General features: G+C 38.7%; 1 long non-coding RNA gene and 1 pseudogene across 1 annotated transcript in view; one reads left to right on the forward strand and one right to left on the reverse strand.

Annotated features, from left to right (window-relative positions):
- LOC131383129 (uncharacterized) overlaps nt 1-21,006 on the reverse strand; it is a 100,262-nt gene extending 79,256 nt beyond the window's left edge. Inside the window, exon 1 of the long non-coding RNA XR_009212911.1 lies at nt 20,602-21,006. This is a non-coding gene — a long non-coding RNA (uncharacterized LOC131383129). The remainder of the gene's footprint in view (nt 1-20,601) is intronic.
- A 468-nt stretch (nt 21,007-21,474) lies between these two features.
- Nucleotides 21,475-23,472, forward strand: LOC116481182 (lysM and putative peptidoglycan-binding domain-containing protein 4-like; annotated as a pseudogene).
- The last annotated feature ends 3,236 nt before the right edge of the window (nt 23,473-26,708 follow it).

Genomic DNA, 26,708 nt, shown 5'->3' on the forward strand with positions numbered 1-26,708 from the left:
GGATCAGCTGAAGGTGTCATCTTGCTCCTCCCACACCATAGAGCATTGCTGCCAACTGAGCCAAAACAAAACAGCCATGCAGCTGAGTAAGAGCTTATCTGTCAGCCAACACTCTTAAGCACCAAAGCAAAGATCCAGCCACAAATAGAGTCTATACAAAGTTCTAGCACTCTGGAAACACCCAGAAATTAAGCCTACTGACTATACTTAATTTACTTCACAGTTAAAGGAAGACCAGCCCTCACACATGAGAAAGTATTAACACAAGAACTCCAGCAACTCAAAAAGCTGGTGTGCCCCTTTACCATCAAACAAACACACTAGTCCCCCAGAAATAATTATTGGCAAGATTGAGATGACTGAAACGACAGACATAGATTTCAAAACGGAATGGCATAGAAGCTCATTGGGATAAATAAGAAAGTTGAAACCCAATCCAAGGAACTTAGTAAAACAACCTAGAAGCTGAAAGATGAAATAGTCATTTTAACAAAGAATCAAACTGTGAACTTCTGGAACTGAAAAGAAAATCACTTCAAGAATTTCACAATACAATCAGAAGTGTCAACAGCAGAATAGTTCAAGCTGAAAAAAAGAATCTCAGAGCTTGAAGACCAGTTCTTCAAATTCAAATTAACTCAGACAAAAGTAATGAAAAAAAGAATTTTAAAAATAAACAAAACGTCCAAGAAATGAGATTATGTAAAGAGACCAAATTGGCGTTCTTTTCTTTTTTTTTTTTTTTTTTAGATGGAGTCTCACTCTGTCACCAGACTGGAGTGCCGTGGTGCGATCTCGGCTCACTGCGACTTCCAACTCCTTGGTTCAAGTGATTCTCCTGCCTCAGCCTCCCAAGTAGCTGGGATTACAGGCACGTGCCACCATGCCCAGCTAATTTTGTTTTGTATTTTTAGTAGAGATGGGGTTTTACCATGTTGGCCAGGATGGTCTCCATCTCCTGACCTCGTGATTATATACACAATGGAATATTACTCAGCCATAAAAAGGAAAGAATTAATGGCATTCACAGCAACCTGGATGGGATTGGAGACTATTATTCTAAGTGAAGTAACTCACGAATGGAAACCAAACGTCGTATGTTCTCACTCATAAGTGGGAGCTAGGCTATGAGGATGTAAAAGCCTAAGAATGACACAATGGACTTTGGGGACTGATATGGTTTGGCTCTGTGTCCACACCCAAATCTCATCTTGTAGCTCCTATAATTCCCACATGTTGTGGGAGGGACCCAGTGGAAGATGACTGAATCATGGGGGCAGGTCTTTTCCATGATGTTCTCATGATAGTGAATGGGTCTCATGAGATCTAATGGTTTTAAAAATGGGAGTTTCTCTGCACAAGCTCTCTTTTGGCCTGCTGCCATACCCATAAGATGTGACTTGTTCCTCCTTGCCTTCCACCATGATTGTGAGGTCTCCCGAGCCATGTGGAATGGTAAGTCCAATAAACTTCTTTCTTTTGTAAACTGCCCAGTCTCAGGTATGTCTTTATCAGCAGCATGAAAATGGACTAATACAGGAATTCAGGGGAAAAGGGTGGGAAAGGGGTGAGGAATACAAGACCACAAATCAGGTTCAGTATATACTGCTCAGGGGATGAGTGTACCAAAATCTCATAAATCACCACTAAAGAACTTACTCATGTAACCGAATACCACCTGTTCCCCAAAAACCTATGGAAATAAAAAAATTTTTTTTAATAAAATAAATAAAAATTAAAAAGAAGATATGGAAACAAAGACCTGAAACCTGCTACCTCAAAAATACACTCAAGCACATAGCCCACAAAATATACAAAGCAATTATACAATCAAGTCTACAAAACAAACAGCAACAACACAATGACAAGATAGAGATCTCATATATCAATACTAACCCTGAGTGTAAATGGTCTAAATACCCCCACTTAAAAGGCATAGAATGGCAGGCTGGATAAAAAGACAAGACTCAATTGTCTTCTGTCTTCAAGAGATGGATGTCACATGTAATGATACTCACAGGATCAAAGTAAAGGAATGGAGAAAGATCTACCAAGCAAACACAAATCAACAAAGACCAAGAGTTGCTATTCCTATAACAGATAAAACAAATTTTAAGCCAACAACAATTACAAAGGACAAAGAATGGCATTACATATTGATAAAGGGTTTAATTTTTTTAAAGACTTAACTATCCTAAATATATATGCACCCAACATAAGACAAGAAGTTTTCCTCAACTTATGAAAATACTTAAACAGCCACACAATAATTGTGGGAGACTTTAACATTCTATTGACACCATTAGACAGAATATTGGGGCAGAAAGCTAACAAAGAAATTCTAGACTTAAACTCAACAACTGACCAGCTGGGCATAATAGACATCTGCAGATCCAAAAACCACAGAATATATATTCCACTCCATCCAAAAACTACAGAACATATACTCTTCTCATCTGCACATAGAACATATTGTATGATCAGTCACATGCTCGGCCATAAAGCAAGTCTCAAAAAATTCAAAAAATTCAAAATCATAACAAGGATATACTCAGACCATAGTGCAGTAAAAATGGAAATCAATACCAAGAAGATCTCTCAAACTTACACAAAAACATGGAACTTAAACAACTTGCTTCTGAATAACTCTTGAATGAACAACAAAATTAAGGTAGAATAAAAATATATATATACATAATTAATGAAAATAGAGATACAACTTGCCAAAACCTTTCGGATGCAGCTAAAGCAGTGCTAACAGGAAAATTTATAGTACTAACTGCCTTCACATCAAGATATGATGACGACCTAACACCACAAGTAGAGGAACTAGAAAAAAATGAAGAATTCAACCCCAAAGCTAGTAGAGGAAAAAAAATAGCTGAAATCAGAGATGAACTGAATGAAATTGAGAGCCAAAAATCCATACAAAAGATTGATGAAACTAAGAGTTGGTTTTTCAAAAGCATAAGCAACATTGATAGCTGATTAGCTAGATTAACAAACAAAAAGAAGATCCAAATAAGCACAATCAGAAATAACTAAGATGACATTACAACTGATCTCACAGAAATTAAAAGATCCCCCAGAGACTATTATGAACACCTCTATACAAACATTTTAGAAAATCTAGAGGAAATGGCAAAATTCCTCAACATGGACACAAAAATCCTCAACAAAGTGCTAAGGAACTGAATCCAGCAAAACATCAAAAAGTCAATCCACCACAATCAAGTAGGCTTTAATTCTGGGATGCAAGTTGGTTCCATATAAAACAATATGACTCACCACATTAAAATAATTAAAAACAAAAACCCTATGATCATCTCAATCAATACAGGAAAAGCCTTTGGTAAAAATCCAACTTCTCCTTCATGTTTGAAGAATAATTTTACTGGATATATTGTTCTAGGATAAAACTTTTTTATTGATCACTTTAAATATGTCATGTCACTCTCTCTTGGCTTGTAAGATTTCCACTGAGAAGTCTGCTGCCAGACATATTAGAGCTCCTTTATATGTTATTTGTTTTTTTTCTCCTATTGCTCTTAGTATCCTTTCTTTATCCTTGAACTTTGGGAGTTTGCTTATTAAATGTCTTGAGGTAGTCTTATCTGGGATGACTCTGCCTAGTGATCTATAACCTTCTTATACTTGAATATTGAGCCAGCTATAACAAACCCACAGCCAACGTCATACTGAATGAACAAAAGCTGGAATCATTCCCCTTCAGAACTGGAAAACCTAGAAGAAATGGATAAATTCCTAGACACATCCCACCTACAAAGATTGAATCATGAGGAAGTCTAAAACCTTACTAGACCAATAACAAGTAATGAAATCAAAGTCATAATAAAATGTCTCCCAACAAAAGCCCAGAGCCCAATAGCTTCACTGCTTAATTTTAATAAACATTTAAATAACAACTAATACCACTCCTACTCAAGTTATTTCAAAAAATACAGGAAAAGGGAATACTTCAAAACTCATTCTATGAGGCCAGTATTACCCTTACACCAAAACATGATACTTACACATCAGAAAAAGAAACTACAGGCCAATGTCCCTGATGAGCATTTATGTAAAAATCCTCAACAAAATACTAGCAAACTGAATTAAAGAACTCATTAAAAAGATCATCCATCATGGCCAAGTGGGATTTATCCCAGGGATGCAAGGATGGTTCAACATATACAAATCAATCAGTGTGATATGTCATATCAACAGATAAAATTTAACATTCCTTCATAATAAAAATCCCTCAAAAACTGGATATAGAAGGAACATACCTCAACATAATAAAAGCCATATACAATATGCCTACAGCTAGTATCATACTGAATGAAGGAAAATTAAAGCCTATCCTCTAACATTTGGAACTAGAGAAGGATGCCCACTTTCACCACTATCATTGAACATAGTGCTAGAAGTCCTGGCTAGGGCAATCAGACAAGAGAAAGAAATAAAGGGCACCCAGATTGGAAAGGAAGACATCAGATTATCTTTGTTTGCAGATGACATGATCTCATATTTGGAAAATCTTAAAGACTCCACCATAAAAAAAAAAAAAACTGTCAGAACTGTTAAACAAATTCAGTAAAGTTGAAGGATACAAAATCAACACACAAAAATCAGTAGCATTTTTATGTGCCAACAGTGAATCATCTGAATATGAAATGAAGAAAGTAATTTAATTCACAATAGCTAAAAATAAGATAAAATACCTAGGAATAAACTTATTCAAAGAAGTGAAAATCCGTATAATGAAAACTATAAAACACTGATGAAAGAAATTGAAGAGGACACAAAAAAAGGAAACATATCCCATATTTATCGGTTGGAAAAATCAATATTGTTCAAATGTCCATACTATCCAAAACAATACACATATTTGATGCAATTCCTATCAAAATACTAATGGCATTCTTCATGGAAATAGAAAAATAATCTTAAAATTTGTATGGAACCACAAAAGACCCTGTATAGCCAAAGCCATCCTCAGCAAAAAGAACAAAACTGGAGGAATAACATTCCCTGACTTCAAATTATGCTACAGAACTGTGGTAATCAAAACCACGTGATACTTGCATAAAAACAGGCACACAGACCGATGGAACAGAACAGAGAAACCAGAAATAAATCCATATAGCTACAGTGAACTTATTTTTAACAAAGATGCCAAGGACCTTATGGAATTTTTTTCTGATTTGTCTCCACAAATATATTCCTGATACAGCCATGAGAGTTCCTGGCTCAAACTCTGACTAAGGCAATGTTATATCTAGATATTTCAGTGTTATGAGTTAATAAATTCCCAATTTTCCCTAATTACTTTGAGTTTTGCTTCTGACAGAATCAACAAAAATATCTCTGGCTAATAGATTTATCAATTTACAGAATGATTTATTTTCAAAAATGTGTGGAAATCTGGGAAAAGGGCTTGCCTAGTGAGACTGTTCCCCACAAGAGCAGCTGAGGTAGGAGCCTGAATTAATTTCCCAGTTAGATTGAGGACTTGTAGAGGACCATGCAGTATCAAGCATGAGGCCAGAAGATGATATAAGGCTAAATCACAGATATTAAAGATATTATAGATATTAAAGTCCCTAAGACCTATAGTGAAGATAATAGTCTTAGTCTGTTTTTGTGTTGCTATAAAGAAATATCTGAGGCTAATATTTCATAATTTATAAGGAAAAAAGGTTTATTTGGCTCATAGTTCTGCAGGGCTGTACAAGAAGCATGACACCAGCATTTGCTTCTTGTGAGGACCTCAGGAAGCTTCAAATTATGATGGAAGGGGTGTAGGAGCCAGTATGTCACATGACAATAGCAGGAGCAAGAAAGAGGGGAGGGGTGTCATGCTCTTTTAAAGAATCAGCTCTTGGGTCAGCTAATAGAGCAAGAACTTCTTATTGCCACTGGGATGGCACCAACTCATTCATGAGGGATCCACCCCCATGACCCAAACACATCCCACTAGACTCCACCTCCAACACTGAGGATCAATTTCAACATAAGATTTGGAGGGGACAAATGTCCAAACTATATCAACATTGAGCTCATGAAACACTGAACTGGAATTTTCTGAAAAACTGTGGAGAATTTGGCTTCATCTTTAAATTTGAGGTTTAAAAGAAAAAGCGCAGAAGTATAAACTCAAGTGCAAAAAAAGCAAAGAGAGGAAACAAGAAGTAAGATTAAGAATTCACAGGAATCCACAGAAATTAGGAAAAGATTCTCATGAGTTGTAAACTGGTGGTTCCAGACATGTTGAGCCAGATCTTTAAATGGTAGAGGGCTCTAGATAACATCAATATTACAGGATTTTGTGAGACACATTTATCATTCATGATTACCTAGTCTGGACCAAAAAGGTCCCCCATTTAATGATTGATTAAGATCCAACCTTGCTGTTTCCAACTTTTCAGTAGACATCAATATTCCAGAGATTAGCTTCCTGTTTCTGATAGGGAGCTGGGTACCAAAGGTCAGGCTGGGATTGAAACAAAAAGTTAAAAGATGGATGGAGAAAAGAAGAAAGTTCTCACCAATCTCTACACCCTCTCAAACACCTTTTCAAAACACTCCCTCTGAAATCTATCCCCCACTTTACTGACTGTTCATTGTTTCCTTAAAGGAGAAACAAACCCCAAATCGAAAAACTTCACTCAGTTTTAGATAGAATTTATTCAGAAATTATTCTGTAATCATGAGGAAAAAGCAACCAATAAATGTTCGTCAAGTGAAAATATAGGAAAAGCCATAGCATTTGATGACATGCTTGAGTAACTTAACTTATACACATTGGATTTCTTGTATGTAACAACAACAACAACAACAAAAAACCCATATTTTAAGCAACTCTTGACCAGGATTTTTGTCTCTTCCAATCAAACAAAATCCTGAATAGTACATATATAAAAGATGCAAAAATGGATAATGAAACAGAAAATTTTAAATTTAGAAAATCTTCATGAAGGAAAAACACTGCTTGTGAATGCTGTGATTTAGGTCCCTCTAAGAAAATAACTATGTCATATATCATAATAAAGCTGCCAAGAGAAATTAAAGGTGAAACAAATACTAAATAAAGTTAACAAAGATCTCATTCAGTGAAATGCTATTTGTACAAAGAGTACTTGATCTTCAAAAGCCAGAATCTGCAAAGTTTTTAAGAGTTTGTAAAACACTGAGATAAATCCCCATTCAAAAGAAACAGTCCTTATATTGGAAGATCTCATTCACAAAAGAAAACAGAAATAGCACTTCAGTGCAACCTCTAAGAATGAAAAAGACACAAAATATGTCTTTGGATGGGCTAGAGATTACAGCAGAAATGTTTTTAAATGGCAAGAAGAAAATGATACAAAATATTCATCATAAATCTCTGACAGTGAAATCCCCATACAATTAGAAAAAAAAAGAAAATGCTTTAGTAGGGCCTACAGATTTCAAACTCACATAAAAATGTTCAGATTTCTCCTTCATTTAAAAAAAAATCTGAAGAAGCTCTCAGATAAAGGTGCAAAAAAAATGTATTATGTAATAAATAAATTTGTAGAGTGTGTCAGCCAAAACTTTTAGCAAAGCACTACTAAGCAGTAGCACTACTAATTCCATGTGAGATAGATATTTGCTCTCAAAGCACTACTAAGCAGTAGCACTACTAATTCCATGTGAGACAGATATTTGCTCTCAATAGACCTCAGGCTACTCTACTGTAAAGGAGGAAAAGGAGTTTGAACCAGATAATAGCTAAGACTCACTACAATCCTAAAATCCTTAAATAGTACATTTCCTTATTACATAAATAATATGTATTCATTAGAGAAAAAAAGAGTAAACACAGATTAGCAGAAACAACATGTGACTCTTGCCAAAACCAAGATTATCTTCTTTGACAATTTCTTTTCAAAACAATGAAACAGAGGTTTCAGAATACTGAGAGAGCTCAGTCAGATTTGTCTATTTTGTACCCATGGTCATGACTTGGGTCATGACCTAAGGACGGGTCAGATGTTTGGGTCAGATATTACCTAAACTGCTTCTCAATCATCTGCTAGTGAGACTTTCTCTTTCAAATATGCAAGTCATCTGGACCTTTTCCAGGATAAATATTTGGACAAAAAGTGGGGTTTTATAGTCAAACTTTGTGGGTACAATCTGGAAATTTCTTCAAAGCAGAATAATATTCCCATCTAATTGTACCTTCTTTTTCTTGGCTTCATTGAAGCACTGAAGAGCAGTTTTTTTGTTCCCTAATAAAATCATTAAAAGAACTATAAACCAAAACTCTAGAAGACAGGGCTGTAATACAGATCTTTTAAACCCTCTATGTTCTCTTAAACTGTTGTGGTACTGAGCTTAGGAAACCTAATGTTAATTCATTGGTCCATTTTTTTTCCCAGGAGAAGAAAGATTGCCATATGTTCAATGTTAGAAACCTCCCCAGTCTATAACCAGGATGGTATGAGGGTCTTCTGAGATAGTGAGATAGTTGTATTTCAACTGGCTTTTTGTCACGTAACATATCAGAAGCATCTTTCCATTCATTAAGTGTATCCTTGTATCATTATTATTCTTATTATTTTATTTTAATTTTTTTTTGAGACAGAGTCTCGCTCTGTCGCCCAAGCTGGAGTGCAGTGGCACAATCTCAGCTCACTGCAAGCTCTGCCTCTCAGGTTCATGCCATTCTCCTGCCCCAGCCTCCTGAGTAGCTGGGACTACAGGAGCACGCCACCAAGCCCGGCCAATTTTTTGTATTTTTTAGTAGAGACGGGGTTTCACCGTGTTAGCCAGGATGGTCTTGATCTCCTGACCTTGTGATCCACCCACATCAGCCTCCCAAAGTGCTAGGATTACAGGTGTGAGCCACTGCGCCCCGCCTCATTATTTTTTTTCAGAATTAACTTTCTTGCTATTCTTAATTACAAAGGTAATACCTCCTCCATTGTTTCATCTTGAACAATTTACTTAAAATAAAGCTTCAATTTCCTCATCAGTAAATTGAGAATAATATAATCCTATCTTTTGTTATGAAAATTAAAGAGAAAATTAATATGTGTCATTTATCACAGTGCTGGAAACATAGTACCATATTATAAGGTTTTTTAAAAAATTCAAACAGTATAGTAAATTATTAGTAAATTTTACTTTCACTAATTAATTTTAAAAGTAAATTTTACTTTTACTTTTAAAAAAGTAAAAATAACCTGTAATCCTATCACCCATAGTAACTTCTTTTGGCATTTTCTTTTAATCTTTATAGCACCTTCTCTAGACATATATATATATGTAAGTGCTCACAGACACAAACTCATGCTTTATATTTTTATTTTTTGCCATTGTTTAGCAGAGTGTTACATAAATATTTGTGCAATGTTGAGCACTGAGGATTTAATTAGCATAAATGTTACTTTATGAAAAATCTCTATTGTATTCAGCCCCAACCAATGGAGCATTTATTTCATATAATGTTTGACACATTAAAAACTCAGTATAAAAAAGAATCTGAATATTTTTTCACAGTTCATTAGAACATGATTTAACTTATAATTTGAAAAATGTATGTGTGGGCTTATATCAATTAAAATGATTTGCCTACAAGTAACAGAAAATGTAATTCAAATTGAATTTAACAATGGAAACATTTATATTTCCCTATAACTAGAAATTCAGAAATAGAGTGTTCATCAAGGTTGGCTTGATGTAGTATTTTGGGCTCAATTTCTTTTGGTCTTGATGTCTTTCCAATTTTAGATTCATCTCCATGCCATTAACAAGATACAGAACTTCCTTGTATCACATTTACACATGAGAATGGCACAAGGTAAAGCTGTGATTTACTTCTAGAAGTTATCTGGAAATTCAGCCATAATAGGTTAATAGGTATCAGGTTTACTCTCCTGCAGTAAATAGCAACAAAGCAGAGCAAATATATGAGGTGGATGTTTTCAAGCATTAGACAAAAGAAAGCATGAGACAGTGATCTTTGGGAGAAGAAAAACACATAACACAAGTTCTACTTCTGCTCCTGTTTTGGTTCTATGCACATTTTCAAACTGCCTCAGATAGAAGTATAACCTGAATCAGTCTTGCTGAATGTATAATATTAATATTAGAGTTAAGGATTGCTAAAACAGTAAGAATTGGCTAAACAGGGTGCCAGAGAGGAAGAGGTTATGCAAAGAAGGAAACACATAAATATATTAGAAGTTATCTTGAGTCTTGGCCAGATCCTTAGTTGTGTATGCACAGGGTGGAATTCTGCAAGCCCTGACGGGAATCAACTACTAGAAGTCTTTAAGCTGAATAAAGATTCCAGAGATCATACAATGCTGGGATTCTGACCACTCATAGACTTCATACAACTTTCTAAGCATTCAATATCTTTTAAACCAAAATTTTTTGTATTTTTTTTTAGTAGAGACGGGGTTTCACTGTATTAGCCAGGATGGTCTCAATCTCCTAACCTTGTGATCCGCCCGCCTCGGCCTCCCAAAGTGCTGGGATTACACGCGTGAGCCACCGCGCCCGGCCTTAAACCAATTTTTTATGTGACATCAGAAAAGCCATAACTTAGGAATAGGGCATATCTTAGTCATAATGCAGGGCCTCTGTAGACCCACACAAACAAAGCTGTAAACAATGCCTCAAAAGTATCACCAAATCTATAAATCAATTTTCTGCCAAAATAAAAATCGACCCTTTGTAAAGAAAGATAACATAATTTAGACTCTCAACATGACTTTTATAATGTCAAGCATACAATAAAAAATTACTAGATGTAATTTGACTCATAACCAGGAGAAAAAAGAAATCAATAGAAATAGTCCTAGATATAATAAATATGCTAAAATTAACAGGAGAAAAATTAAATTGATGATAATTTCACAACATCATGAGAATTTTTGAGTGCTAGTCACTTTGTCTATTCTCAAGTAGACAAATATAAAATATCCCAAATACCCTCCCAATTTCCCAAATATAAAAGAAAATGTTATATAATTTGATGTCTTCACTGTCAATCACCCCAGGTACAAAGCAGGAGACAGTTACCCTTGGAAAGGAAGAAACAGGAACTAGATCATATTCATAAAGCTAGACTGTGGGTGAACTTGATTTTGTCTGCCTTATGCTGATATGGTGATGTTGGAAGATAGAAGATGGATAGGTGTTCATGGGCATTGTAATTTGAAACAGAGCGTGAGGGAATGTAGGGCATTATAATTTGAAACAGAGCCTGAGGGATTAAATGGCTTTTTATTGGATAAATTATTTGAAACATACAACCTCCAGAGATTGAACCAGGAAGAAATGAAACTCCTGAACAGACCAATAATGAGTAGAAAGACTGAATCAGTTATAAAAAATCTTCCATCAAAAGAAAAGCCCAGGACCAGATGAATTCACAGCCAAATTCTACCAAAGATATAAAAAATAACCTATGCCAATCCTTCTGAACATATTTCAAAAAATCCAGGAGAAAGGAATTCTCCCTAATTAATTTTTCAAGGCTGATATCACCCTGATACAAAAACCAGACAAGGTTACAACAAAAAAAGAAAACTATAGACCAATATCACTGACGAACAAAGATGCAAAAATCATCAAAAAATACTCACAAATCAATCCAACAAGACATCACAAGGATAATATACCACGATCAGGTGGGATTTATCCCAGGGACACAAGGACTGTTCAACATTTGCAAATCAATGTGATACGTCACATAAACAGAGTTAAGGACAATAATCATATGATCATCTTAATAGATGCAGGAAAAGCATTCAATAAAATTTAGCATCCCTTTATGATAAAAATCCTCAACAAACTAGGCATAGAAGGAACATACCTCAACATAATAAAGGCAACATGCAACAAACCCACAGCTAACATATTTGAAAGCATTCCCTCTAAGGACTAGAATGAGGAAAGGATGCCCAGTTTCACCACTGTTATTCAATATAGTATTTGAAGTCCTCGCCAGAGTAATCAGGCAAGAGAAAAAAATAAAAGGCATTCAAAATGAAAAAAGGAAGTCAAACTATTCCTGTTTGCTGATGATATAATCTCATATCTAGAAAATCCTAAAGACTCCACCAAAAAACTCTTAGATTGACATATGAATTCAGTAAAACTTCAGGATAAAAAATCAGCATGCAAAAATCAGTAGCATTCTATACACTAACAATGATGTAGCTGAAGACCAAGTCAAAAATGCAATCTTAGAGTAGCTTCAAAAAATAAAATAAAATAAAATACCTAGGAGTATATTTAACCACAAAGGTGAAAAATCTCCACAAGAACTACAAAACACTGATGAAAGAAATAATAGGTTATACAAACAGGGGGTGGAGCCAAGATGGCCGAATAGGAACAGCTCCAGTCTACAGCTCCCAGCATGAGCGACGCAGAAGAGGGGTGATTTCTGCATTTCCATCTGAGGTACCAGGCTCATCTCACTAGGGAGTGCCAGACAGTGGGTGCAAAACAGTGGATGCAGTGCACCATGCACGAGCGGAAGTAGGGCAAGGCACTGCCTCACTCGGGAAGCGCAAGGGGTCAGGGAGTTCTCTTTCCTATTCAAAGAAAGGGGTGACAGATGGCACCTGGAAAATTGGGTCACTCCCACCCTAATACTGTGCTTTTCCGACAGGCTTAAAAAATGGCACACCAGGAGATTATATCCTGCATCTGGTTCAGAGAATCCTACGCCCACAGAGTCTCGCTGATTGCTAGCACAGCAGTCTGAGTTTAAACTGCAAGGCGGCAGCACGGCTGGGGGAGGGGCGCCCGCCATTGCCCAGACTTGATTAGGTAAACAAAGCAGCCTGGAAGCTCGAACTGGGTGGAGCCCACCACAGCTCAAGGAGGCCTGCCTGCCTCTGTAGGCTCCACCTCTGGGGGCAGGGAACAGACAAACAAAAAGACAGCAGTAACCTCTGAAGACTTAAATGTCCCTGTCTGACAGCTTTGAAGAGAGTAGTTGTTCTCATAGCATGCAGCTGGAGATCTGAGAACGGGCAGACGACCTCCTCAAGTCGGTCCCTGACCCCCGAGCAGCCTAACTGGGAGGCACACCCCAGTAGGGGCAGACTGACACCTCACACGCCCGGGTACTCCTCTGAGACAAAACTTCCAGAGGAACGATCAGACAGCGGCACTAGTGGTTCACGAAAATCCGCTGTTCTGCAAGCACCGCTGCTGACACACAAGCAAACAGGATCTGGAGTGGACCTCTACCAAACTCCAACAGACTGCAGCTGAGGGTCCTGTCTGTTAGAAGGAAAACTAACAAACAGAAAGGACATCCACACCAAAAACCCATCTGTACATCACCATCATCAAAGACCAAAAGTAGATAAAACCACAAAGATGGGGAAAAAACAGAGCAGAAAAACTGGAAACTCTAAAAAGCAGAGTGCCTCTCCTCCTCCAAAGGAACGCAGTTCCTCACCAGCAATGGAACAAAGCTGGATGGAGAAAGACTATGACGAGTTGAGAGAAGAAGGCTTCAGACGATCAAACTACTCCGAGCTACAGGAGGAAATTCAAGCCAAGGGCAAAGAAGTTAATAACTTTGAAAAAGAATTAGACAAATGTATAACTAGAATAACCAATACAGAGAAGTGCTTAAAGGAGCTGATGGAGGTGAAAGCCAAGACTCAAGAACTACGACAAGAATGCAGAAGCCTCAAGAGCCGATGCGATCAACTGGAACAAAGGGTATCAGTGATGTAAGATGAAATGAATGAAATGAAGCAAGAAGGAAAGTCTAGAGAAAAAAGAATAAAAAGAAACGAACAAAGCCTCCAAGAAATGTGGGACTATGTGAAAAGACCAAATCTACGTCTGATTGGTGTACCTGAAAATGACGGGGAGAATGGAACCAAGTTGGAAAACACTCTGCAAGATATTATCCAGAAGAACTTCCCCAATCTAGCAAGGCAGGCCAACATTCAGATTCAGGAAATACAGAGAACGCCACAAAGACATTCCTAGAGAAGAGCAACTCCAGGACACATAATTGTCAGATTCACCAAAGTTGAAATGAAGGAAAAAATGTTAAGAGCAGCCAGAGAGAAAGGTCAGGTTACCCACAAAGGGAAGCCCATCAGACTAACAGCAGATCTCTCAGCAGAAACTCTATAAGCCAGAAGAGAGTGGGGGCCAATATTCTACATTCTTAAAGAAAAGAATTTTCAGCCCAGAATTTCACATCCTGCCAAACTAAGCTTCATAAGTGAAGGAGAAATAAAATACATTACAGACAAGCAAATGCTGAGAGATTCTGTAACCACCAGGCCTGCCCTAAAAGAGCTCCTGAAGGAATCATTAAACATGGAAAGGAACAACCGGTACCAGCCACTGCAAAAACATGCCAAATTGTAAAGACCATTGAGACTAGGAAGAACTGCATCAACTAACGAGCAAAATAACCAGCTAACATCATAATGACAGGATCAAATTCACACATAACAATATTAACTTTAAATGCAAATGGACTAAATGCTCCAATTAAAAGACACAGTCTGGCAAACTGGATCAAGAGTCAAGACCCATAAGTGTGCTGTATTCAGGAAACCCATCTCACATACAGAGACACACATAGGCTCAAAATAAAAGGATGGAGGAAGATCTACCCAGCAAATGGAAAACAAAAAAAGGCAGGGGTTGCAATCCTACTCTCTGATAAAACAGACTTTAAACCAACAAACATCGAAAGAGACAAAGAAGGCCATTACATAATGGTAAAGGGATCAATTCAACAAGAAGAGCTAACTATCCTAAATATATATACACCCAATACAGGAGCACCCAGATTCATAAAGGAAGTCCTGAGTGATGTACAAAGAGACTTAGAATCCCACACAATAACAATGGGAGACTTTAACATCCCACTGTCAACATTAGACACATCAACGAGACAGAAAGTGAACAAGGATACCCAGGAATTGAACTCAGCTCTGCACCAAGCAGACCTAATAGACATCTACAGAACTCTCCACCCCAAATCAACAGAATATACATTTTTTTCAGCACCACACCACACCTATTCCAAAATTGACCACATAGTTGGAAGTAAAGCACTCCTCAGCAAATGTAAAAGAACAGAAATTATAACACACTATCTCTCAGACCACAGTGCAATCAAACTAGAACTCAGGATTAAGAAACTCACTCAAAACCACTCAACTACATGGAAACTGAACAACCTGCTCCTGAATGACTACTGGGTACATAATGAAATGAAGGCAGAAATAAAGATGTTCTTTGAAACCAACGAGAACAAAGACACAACATACCAGAATCTCTGGGACACATTCAAAGCAGTGTGTAGAGGGAAATTTATAGCACTAAATGCCCACAAGAGAAAGCAGGAAAGATCCAAAATTGACACCCTAACATCACAATTAAAAGAACTAGAAAAGCAAGAGCAAACACATTCAAAAGCTAGCAGAAGGCAAGAAATAACTAAAATAAGAGCAGAACTGAAGGAAATAGAGACACAAAAAACCCTTCAAAAATTAATGAATCCAGGAGCCGGTTTTTTGAAAAGATCAACAAAATTGCTAGACCACCAGCAAGACTAATAAAGAAGAAAAGAGAGAAGAATCAAATAGACACAATAAAAAATGATAAAGGGGATATCACCACCGATCCCACAGAAATACAAACTACCATCAGAGAATACTACAAACACCTCTACGCAAATAAACTAGAAAATCTAGAAGAAATGGATAAATTCCTCGACACATACACTCTCCCAAGACTAAACAAGGAAGAAGTTGAATCTCTGAATAGACCAATAACAGGCTCTGAAATTGTGGCAATAGTCAATAGCTTACCAACCAAAAAAAGTCCAGGACCAGATGGATTCACAGCCGAATTCTACCAGAGGTGCAAGGAGGAACTGGTACCATTCCTTCTGAAACTATTCCAATCAATAGAAAAAGAGGGAATCCTCCCTAACTCATTTTATGAGGCCAGCATCATCCTGATACCAAAGCCTGGCAGAGACACAACCAAAATAGAGAATTTTAGACCAATATCTTTGATGAACATTGATGCAAAAATCCTCAATAAAATACTGGCAAACCGAATCCAGCAGCACATCAAAAAGCTTATCCACCATGATCAAGTGGGCTTCATCCCTGGGATGCAAGGCTGGTTCAACATACGCAAATCAATAAATGTAATCCAGCATATAAACAGAACCAACGACAAAAACCACATGATTATCTCAATAGATGCAGAAAAGGCCTTTGACAAAATTCAACAACCATTCATGCTAAAAACTCTCAATAAATTAGGTATTGATGGGACATAGCTCAAAATAATAAGAGCTATCTATGACAAACCCACAGCCAATATCATACTGAATGGGCAAAAACTGGAAGCATTCCCTCTGAAAACTGGCACAAGACAGGGATGCCCTCTCTCACCACTCCTATTCAACATAGTGTTGGAAGTTCTGGCCTGGGCAATTAGGCAGGAGAAGGAAATAAAGGGTATTCAATTAGGAAAAGAGGAAGTCAAATTGTCCCTGTTTGCAGATGACATGATTGTATATCTAGAAAACCCCATTGTCTCAGCCCAAAATCTCCTTAAGCTGATAAGCAACTTCAGCAAAGTCTCAGGATACAAAATCAATGTACAAAAATCACAAGCATTCTTATACACCAATAACAGACAAACAGAGAGCCAAATCATGAGTGAACTCCCATTCACAATTGCTTCAAAGAGAATAAAATACCTAGGAATCCAACTTACAAGGGACGTGAAGGACCTCTTCAAGGAGAACTACAAACCACTGCTCAATGAAATAAAAGAGGATACAAACAAATGGAAGAACATTCCATGCTCATGGGTTGGAAGAATCAATATCGTGAAAATGGCCATACTGCCCAAAGTAATTTATAGATTCAATGCCATCCCCATCAAGCTACCAATGACTTTCTTCATAGAATTGGAAAAAACTACTTTAAGGTTCGTGTGGAACCAAAAAAGAGCCCGCATCACCAAGTCAATCCTAACCCAAAAGAACAAAGCTGGAGGCATCATGCTACCTGACTTCAAACTGTACTACAAGGCTACAGTAACCAAAACAGCATAGTACTGGAACCAAAACAGAGATATAGATCAATGGAACAGAACAGAGGCCTCAGAAATAATGCTGCGTATCTACAACTATCTGACCTTTGACAAACCTGACAAAAACAAGCAATGGGGAAAGGATTCCCTATTTAATAAATGGTGCTGGGAAAACTGGCTAGCCATATGTAGAAAGCTGAAACTGGATCCCTTCCTTACACCTTATATACAAATTAATTCAAGATGGATTAAAGACTTACATGTTAGACCTAAAACCATAAAAACCCTAGAAGAAAACCTAGGCATTACCATTCAGGACATAGGCATGGACAAGGACTTCATGTCTAAAACACCAAAAGCAATGGCAACAAAAGCCAAAATTGACGAATGGGATCCAATTAAACTAAAGAGCTTCTGCACAGCAAAAGAAACTACCATCAGAGTGAACAGGCAACCTACAAAATGGGAGAAAATTTTTCCAACCTACTCATCTGACAAAGAGCTAATATCCAGAATCTACAATGAACTCAAACAAATTTACAAGAAAAAACAAACAACCCCATCAAAAAGAGGGCGAATGATATGAACAGACGCTTCTCAAAAGAAGACATTTATGCAGCCAAAAAACACATGAAAAAATGCTCATCATCACTGGCCATCAGAGAAATGCAAATCAAAACCACAATGAGATACCATCTCACACCAATTAGAATGGCCATCATTAAAAAGTCAGGAAGCAACAGGTGCTGGAGAGGATGTGGAGAAATAGGAACACTTTTACACTGTTGGTGGGACTGTAAACTAGTTCAACCATTGTGGAAGTCAGTGTGGCGATTCCTTAGGGATCTAGAACTAGAAATACCATTTGACCCAGCCATCCCATTACTGGGTATATACCCAAAGGATTATAAATCATGCTGCTATAAAAACACATGCACACGTATGTTTATTGCGGCACTATTCACAATAGCAAAGACTTGGAACCAACCCAAATGTCCAACAACAATAGACTGGATTAAGAAAATGTGGCACATATACACCATGGAATACTATGCAGCCATAAAAAACGATGAGTTCATGTCCTTTGTAGGGACATGGATGAAACTGGAAATCATCACTCTCAGTAAACTATCGCAAGGACAAAAAACCAAACACTGCATGTTCTCACTCATAGGTGGGAATTGAACAATGAGAACACATGGACACAGGAAGGGGAACATCACACTCTGGGGACAGTTGTGGGGTAGGGGGGAGGGGGGAGGGATAGCATTAGAAGATACACCTAATGCTAAATGACGAGTTACTGGGTGCAGCACACCAACATGGCACATGGATACATGTGTAACAAACCTGCACGTTGTGCACATGTACCCTAAAACTTAAAGTACAATAATAAAAAATAAATAAAAAGAAAAAAAATAATATGTTATACAAACAAATGGAAAAACATCTCATGCTCATGGATTAGAAGAATCATTATTGTTAAAATGACTAAACTGCCCAAAGCAATCTACAAACGTAATGCAATCCCTGTCAAATTACCAATGTCATTTCTCACAGAATTAGAAAAAACAATTCTAAAATTTATATAGAACCAAAAAAGAGCCTGAATAGCCAAAGCAGTCATAAGCAAAAAGAACTAATCTGGAGGCATCACACTACCTGACTTCAAATTATACAGCAAGGCTATGGTAGCCAAAACAGTATGGTGACTATAGCCATGCTGGTAAAAATAAAATAAAATAAACATTCAGATCTCAATGGAACAGAATAAAGTACCCAGAAATAAAGCCAAATACATACAATCAACTGATCTTCAACGAAGTCAACAAAACTATGCATAGGGGAAGGACACCCTATTCAATAAATGGTATTGGGAAAATTGGGTAATCATATGCAGAAGAATGAAACTGGACCTATACCTTTCACCATACACAAAAATTAACTTAGGGTAAAATTAAAGACTTAAACATAATACCTGAAACTATAAAAATCCCTCAAAGAAAACCTAGGAAAAACTCTTTTGAACAGTGGCCATGCAAAGTAGTTATGACTAAGTCCTCAAAAGCAAATGCAACAAAAACAAAAATAAACAAATGGGACTTAAAACTAAAAAGCTTCTGCACAGCAAAAGAAACAATCAATAGAGTAAACAGAAAGCCTACAGAATGGGAAAAAATATTTGCAAACTATGTATCCGACAAAGGGCTAATATCCAGGATCTACAAGTAACTCAAACAAATCAACAATAAAACAAATAGCCCCATTAAAAAATGGGCAAAGGAAATGAACAGACATTTTTCAAAGAAGATATACAAATGGTGAACAAGCATATGAAAAAATCAACATCACTAATCATCAGAGAAATGCAAATTAAAACCACAATGAGATATTATCTTACACCAATCAGAATGGCTATTATTAATATTCAAAAATAAACCAGGTGTTGCTGAGGATGTGGAGAAAAGGAAATGCTTATACACTGTCAGTGGGATGTAGATTAGTACAATATTTATGGAAACAGTATGGAGAGTTCTCAAAGAGCTAAAATGAGAACTACCATTCAATCCAGCAATTCCACTATTGAGTATATGCCCAAAGGAAAATAAATCATTATATCAAAAAGATACTTGTGGCTGGGCACGGTGGCTCATGCCTGTAATCCCAATATTTTGGGAGGCTGAGGCAGGCAGATCACCTGAGGTCAGGAGTTCGAGACCAGCTTGACCAACATGGAGAAACCCCGTCTCTACTAAAAATACAAAATTAGCCAGGCGTGGTGGCACATGCCTGTAATCCCAACTACTAGGGAGGCTGAGGCAGGAGAATCACTTGAACCTGGGAGGTGGAGGTTGCAGTGAGCCAAAATTCCACCATTGCACTCCAGCCTGGGCAACAAGAGTAAAACTCTGTCTCAAAAAAAAAAAAAAAATCTGCACCAATATGTTTATCGCAGCACTGTTTACAATATCAAAGATATGGAATCAACCAAAGTGTCCATTAACAGAGGATTGAATAAAGAAAATATTTTATTTATACACACACACACACTATGAAATACTACTCAACCATAAAAAGAATGAAATTATGTCTTTTGCGGCAACACAGATGGAATTGAAGGCCATTGTGTCAAGGGAAATAACTTACATTGCATGTTCTTACTTACAAGTAGGAGCTAAACAATGGGTACACGTGGACATACAAAGTGGAATTATAGACTCTGGAGACTACAAAATGTGGAAGGATGGGAGGGAGGTGAGGGCTTAAAAATTACCTATTGAGTACGATGTTCACTATTTGGTTGATGGGTACACTAAAAGCCCAGACTTCACAACTGTGCAATATATGCATGTAAGAAATCTGCACTTGTACACCTTAAATATATTATAAATAATACACAAATTAAAAGAAAATAAATAGTCACATATTTGATTGTAAATGTGTAAATTATTTCCCAACTCAGCCAGGATTCATTCAGAAAAGCAAAATTCATTTTACCTGTTTCAAGCAGTAGGATGTTACATCCGGTAACTTCGATGATTACAAAATCAGTAGAAGGACTGGTGGAATGAAGGTCAGAAAAAGCCAGCACTAACTCTCAGGGTCACTAGTGTCTTTCAGAAACTTCAAAGGTTACAAGCATTGCAGGATATAGCTGGCAATGAACATAGGTCTTCTTGCTCCATGGTGGGTGATATGCAAGTAAATGCTCAGAGACCTCTACAAAAAGGCATCTCTCAGATTGCTCCTCATGAATCCATCCACTGCTGCTGAAGCAGTCTTTAGTCTTTCAAATAACACACAGACACCTCTCATTGATAGAATTGATAGAGTTGATAGAATCTAACCCAGAATTCTGCTGGCCAGGATTCTGAAAATGTTGTTTCCAGGCATCCAATTTCCACTAAACAGGGAAGATTCTAGAAGAAAGAAAATGCCTCTGAGTTGCCTATAGGCCGTCAGAAATATCTTCCATCACCCCGTTCATCAAGGCTTATATGCCTTGTGTTTGCAAAGTATTTTCACACACTTTTTTTTTTTTTTTTGAGACAGAGTCTCACTCCATCACCCTGGCTGGAGTGCAGTGGCGAGATCTCGGCTCACTGCAACCTCTCCGCCTCCTGGGTTCAAGCCATTCTCATGCCTCAGCCTCCCGAGTAGCTGGAATTTCAGGCACACACCACCACACCCAGCTAATTTTTGTAGTTTTTGTAGAGACAAGGTTTTGCCATATTGGCCAGGCTGGTCTTGAACTCCTGACCTCAAGTGGTCCTCCCGCCTCGGCCTCCCAAAGTGCTAGGATTATAGGCATGAGCCACCATGCCCGGCCTATTTTCTTACTTGAGTTTCACCATAACATTTTGTGCTCATATGGCTGATATCGTGACCCTTAATTTACATTTGCCTTTTCTTTATTCGTTCTACAATATGCTAGTTGGCCCAAAGACGCTGAGTTGTATTCCAGCAGATGCATTGTAATCAAGGATATTTTTTGACTCTAAGATAAGCAGTTTAACTTCCACACCAAATGGTGTGATAATGAAGGTCACTAACAGTAGTTCTCAAGTGAACTTACAAGTTTACTTCTTTAAATTGTACTTTATGTTATCTTCAAATATGAGAATTCTTAATATTTCTAACTTTATATTTATGAGGAATAATTGTGTAGACTTATCTTACATATGTGAAAAGGACTTAAAAGTTATACAGTCAGACTTTCACTACCTACCAGTAATCACTTGCAAGATCAAGTTGGGCAGCACACAGAAATTTTTTGAACATTTAATCAACAAACCTAAACAGATAAAGTAGCAATGGTAAATGGCACAGTTAATATTAAGATACAAACACACCTAAAATAGTTCTTGTGTGGTATGGGGAATTGAGAAAACAAGAGAAATAGTCAATGCAACCAACAAATCACAAACCATGGCGTCTCAACGAGCTCTATTAAAAGTAATGGCAAAAACCGCAATTACTTTTACACCAACCTATATAAGACCTGTATATTCTGTCACTAACGATTCCAACAACATAAATTTAAATTTGGCTGAGGTACCAAGCCTGGAGGAGAGGTCCACAGTCCTGGCTGGGGGGTCTGTGTGGGCTCAGCCTTCCAGTCTGTCTCACTCCTTGTTTTGGGGCCAAGCCACCATTCCCCGGGCTCCTGGGCGACCCTTCTGCAGCTGGATGGGCGGTGACCCTGAGTGTCCAAGGCTGACCCCACGTGGCTGAGGTTCTGTCTTTGTGGAATGTTGGGGCGCTGCCCTTACAAGCCTTGGGGTTGGCTGCTCCGTGTGCGTTTTTGTGTGAGCTTTCGTTTAGGAACCCCCTCCTTTCATGGAAGGGGCCAGCCTGACCAACATGGTGAAACTCTGTCTCTACTAAAAATACAAAAATTAGCCGAGCGTGGTGGCACATGTCTGTAATCCCAGCTACTGGGGAGGCTAAAGCAGGAGAATCGCTTGAATTCAGAAGGCAGAGGTTGCAGTGAGCCGAGATCATGCCACTGCATTCCAGCCTGGGCAACAGAGCGAGACTTCATCTCAAAAAACAAAACAAAAAAAGAATGCCAATGGGGACTCCTCTGAGGAACTCACCCTCACACCCTGTGGTTCTGCAGCCTGGGACAAGGAGCCCTGAAGAGCAGTGCCTACCAGCCCCACCAGCCAGGAGCAGGTGCCAGTGCCACTGCAGCAGGGGCTGGCCCAGGAGGACAGCCTCAACAAGCTGGCTTTGCAGTACAGCTGTAAAGTCACAGATATCAAGGTCAACAACTTCATGAGAGTTGTTGACCTTTCAGACTTATATGCCTTGGAATCCATTATGATTCCAGTGAAAAACAAGGGGATCCTAACAGAGACCCACAAAGAACTAAAACCCCTTCTGAGCTCATTTTCAGAGACCAAAGTGACCACAGAACTGCCAAATCCCGATAGCAGCCACAGACACTGATGCCCAGGCCAGTCAACTGATGGATTTCTTTAAGGAGATTGACCAGAATATTGAGTGTGCATTGCAGTCAGAAATCTTTTTATGGGAAAGTTTCTGCATAGAGACCCTCCTATCAGCAACTGCTCCCAGCTCCTCAAAGGATGCCAACAAATGGTGCAGACTATGGAATTCAGTGATGGAATGTCTTTTTTTAATCATGCTTCTAGTTGGGATTCTTTTGCCCATCTTTCATTTGGTCTATTTTAAAATACAGGCTGCTGGCGAGACCCCTAATAGCATGAACACAACTCCTGTCCCCAGTGGTTCCATGGCAATGAGTACAATGCCAGGGCAAATCCCCAGGTGAGCGATTCCATGCCAACCACAACCTCTTCAGACAGCCAGTTCAGTCAGACCACCCAGCCAGGGAACTAAGCTTTGTGTTTAAAGAACCTGCCCAGCTTTTGCAATTGGCTCTTGAAGTGCATCAGCTGTCACTGGTCACATCCTAGGGGTGCTGCATTTTGTGTCCTGGGAAGGATGGACACGTTTCAGAAGTCACCACAGTGTTTTCAATTGCAGTGACCCTGAAGAATGGCCTCACCCAACCCAAGCCTCCAGGATCAAAAACACCAGCACCCTTAGCCTCTTCTATCCAGAGAGGATCAGCAGCAAGGTGTTTACATGTGACAGATGGTTATTTCTTGTAGACATTTAGTGGACTGGCCATGTCTTCACAGCAGCACTGTGTGGGTCCCCAAGTTGGATATGCTTGGAGAGAAAGGAATGGCCTTGGCCGAGGGACCTGTAGTGTGGGAGCCCCTGTGATTGGTGTGGGTCGCCTGGTTGTTGCAGTTTCCCTGCTTGCTGGGGAGCAGGGACTGGCTCTGAGAAGGGTTGTTCTCTGTCTCCCTGGCAAAGATGCTGTGGAATAATCTTGGCATGTCACCCCCGTTTTAGAGAGTGACAAATTACAATTGTAACAAGCCCTACTTCATATTTGCTGCATCGGTTAGTCTTTTTGAGGCAATGCCATTTCTAGAATTGAAAAAGCCCCAAGTCCAAAATGCTGTACTGTTGAACAAAGGGCAGTTCTGCACTGTTGAATAAAGGGCAGTTCTGCTCCTATCCTCATTTAGAGCTGCTTAGTCTGACACACAGACATGTCTCAAGCCGAGCATACACACACAGGGCCATTGCCCAATTCCTCAGAGGCTCCCTAGATTCTCCCAGGAGGCTTCCTTGGAAGGAGTGCTTGCTGGCCAGCATCGGAGAAGAGGATGGGTGCCAGTTGCTGAGACACCAGCATGGATATCTACCTGAAGCTGCGCAGTCGCCAGGCCAGTGCTGCTGACAGCAGCAGCTCCTGTGCTATTTGGCACAGGGTGTTCCCTGATGCTTCCCTAACTCAGTTCTTAGGAACTCTAGTGTCACAGCATGAGAATGTGGCTCAGTCCTTTTTTTTTGGGTGATGCCCCTAAAATAACACTCTATATACACTGTAGCTCGTAATGTTAAAGGACCAAATGCTTCATGGAGGGGCTAGAGGTGACCTTTGCCAAAGAAAGGCCATCAAAACATGGGGCCTGATACCTGAGTGAAGAGGCCTGTGGTTTACCTGGTCCTCCTCCCTGACAAGGCAACAGCAGTGCTGTGGATGGGCTGGAGGGGTGAGAGCCTGCTGCTGCCTTGGAGTCAGTGGCCTGTAGCACAGACGGGCAGGGAGGGGTGGAGGTGGCTGGCGGCCCAGCCTCCAAGGCGTATGGACAGGAGGAAAAAACACTGCACAAACGCTGGGCTTAGGGATGGTTATGGCCTTTGATACATCAGGCCTGGAGAGAATTTTAAAAGATCTCACCATGTACAAGGATGGGAGTGTGGCCAAGGAGTACTTGAGATTGGCTTCCAATTTGTCATCTCAGTTGTGTGAAAAAACAATTGGCCTAGGGCTCAATTAGCAAATTCAAATTATCTTCAATGATAAATGTTTTCCTAGACACCAGAAAGATCTTCAGGATAAAAAGAATTTCTGAACTTTTGCTACAGGAAATGTGTTAATCATGTAAGTGTTTTCCAGCCAAATGTCTGTGCTGTCTGTGCCATTGAGGGCCACAGGTTCCTCTAACATCTGCCTCCAGAACTTCACCAGGCAGGGCCTGGAGTCCCATGGGAAAATCACTTTTTCCAGGCAAAGAATGAATGTATCCTTTACTTTCCTCAAGTGGAATGAAATAATTTCTTCTGTGAAAAAAAATAAAATAAAATAAATAAATGTAGGCCAGGCCCGGTGGCTCACGCCTGTAATCCCAGCACTTTGGGAGGCTGAGGCGGGCAGATAATGTCAGGAGATCAAGACCATCTTGGCTAACACAGTGAAACCCTGTCTCTACTAAAAATACAAAAAATTAGCTGGCCATGATGGCGGGCACCTGCAGTCCCAGCTACTCGGGAGGCTGAGGCAGGAGAATGGCATGAACTGGGGAGGCAGAGCTTGCAGCGAGCTGAGATTGTGCCACTGCACTCCAGCCTGGGTGACAGAGCGAGACTCCACCTCAAAAAAAAAAAAAAATTAAATGTAATCTTTTAATAATTTAAAAAAAAAAAAAAAAATTAAATGTAATCTTTTAATAATTTATTTTCTTTTTATCAATATATCAGTACATTTGAACCATATCTTTTCTAAACTTTCTAGCAGAAAATATTGATACATAGATATTTTTCTGTGATTAGCAAATTAATGCTGGGACAATCAAATAAAATTTAAATTTTAATAAAATAGGTAGCATTATAAATAATAATACCACTGATAGATTACTTCTGGGAATAAGTTGCGAACTAATTAGACAATGTAAAAGTAAAAGTTGTCATAAAAAATTTACATTAAAAAGAGAAATAATTTTATCCTATTATCTCATTAAAAAAACATTTTTGTGATCTAGACACACAAATAAAAGTGACTTTAATCACATTTATTTCTCCTCCTTCTCCTTCACTTTATTCTGTCCCCTTCGTCTCTCATTCTTCCTCCTATTAACCTTCTCCATTTTATCCTCTTCTTTCCTTCAACTCCTCCTCATCCTTTCATTGTTCTTCTCAATCTCCCTTCCTCCTTCTCCTCCTCTCAGGTCCTAAGATTTCCTACTAACTAAAATTGATGAGGCCTGGTGCGGTGGCTCACACCTGTAATCCCATCCCTTTGCGATGTGGAGGCAGGCAGATGCCTTCAGCTTAGGAGTTTGAGACTTGCCTGGGCAACATGGCAAAACCCTGTCTCTACCCAAAAAAAAAAAAAAATTAGCTGGGTGTGGTGGCACATCCCTGTAGTCCCAGATACTTGGGAGGCTGAGGTGAGGAGATCTCCTGAGTCTGGGAACTTGAGGCTGCAGTGAGCTGTGATCATGCCTGGGCAACAGAGCAAGACCCTGTCTCAAAATAATAAAATAAAATATAAAACAAAATAAAATTGGCTAAACAAGAGAATGACCCTCACAAACAGAAAGTTGTTTAGCAGAATAGTGACATAAACAATAATTTTTTAAGTGTAATACTCACTAAAAATCAGTTCTTAAAACCCCATTTTTAAAAACACTGATGGAGTGCCTCATGGGTATCAAACAGAGTCTTAAGTATTTGAAAAACATTTTATCCTGCCAAATTGCATACGATGTAGT

The sequence above is a fragment of the Hylobates moloch genome, unplaced genomic scaffold (assembly GCF_009828535.3).
Source record: "Hylobates moloch isolate HMO894 unplaced genomic scaffold, HMol_V3 SCAFFOLD_3, whole genome shotgun sequence".
Classification (NCBI taxonomy): Eukaryota; Metazoa; Chordata; class Mammalia; order Primates; family Hylobatidae; genus Hylobates; species Hylobates moloch.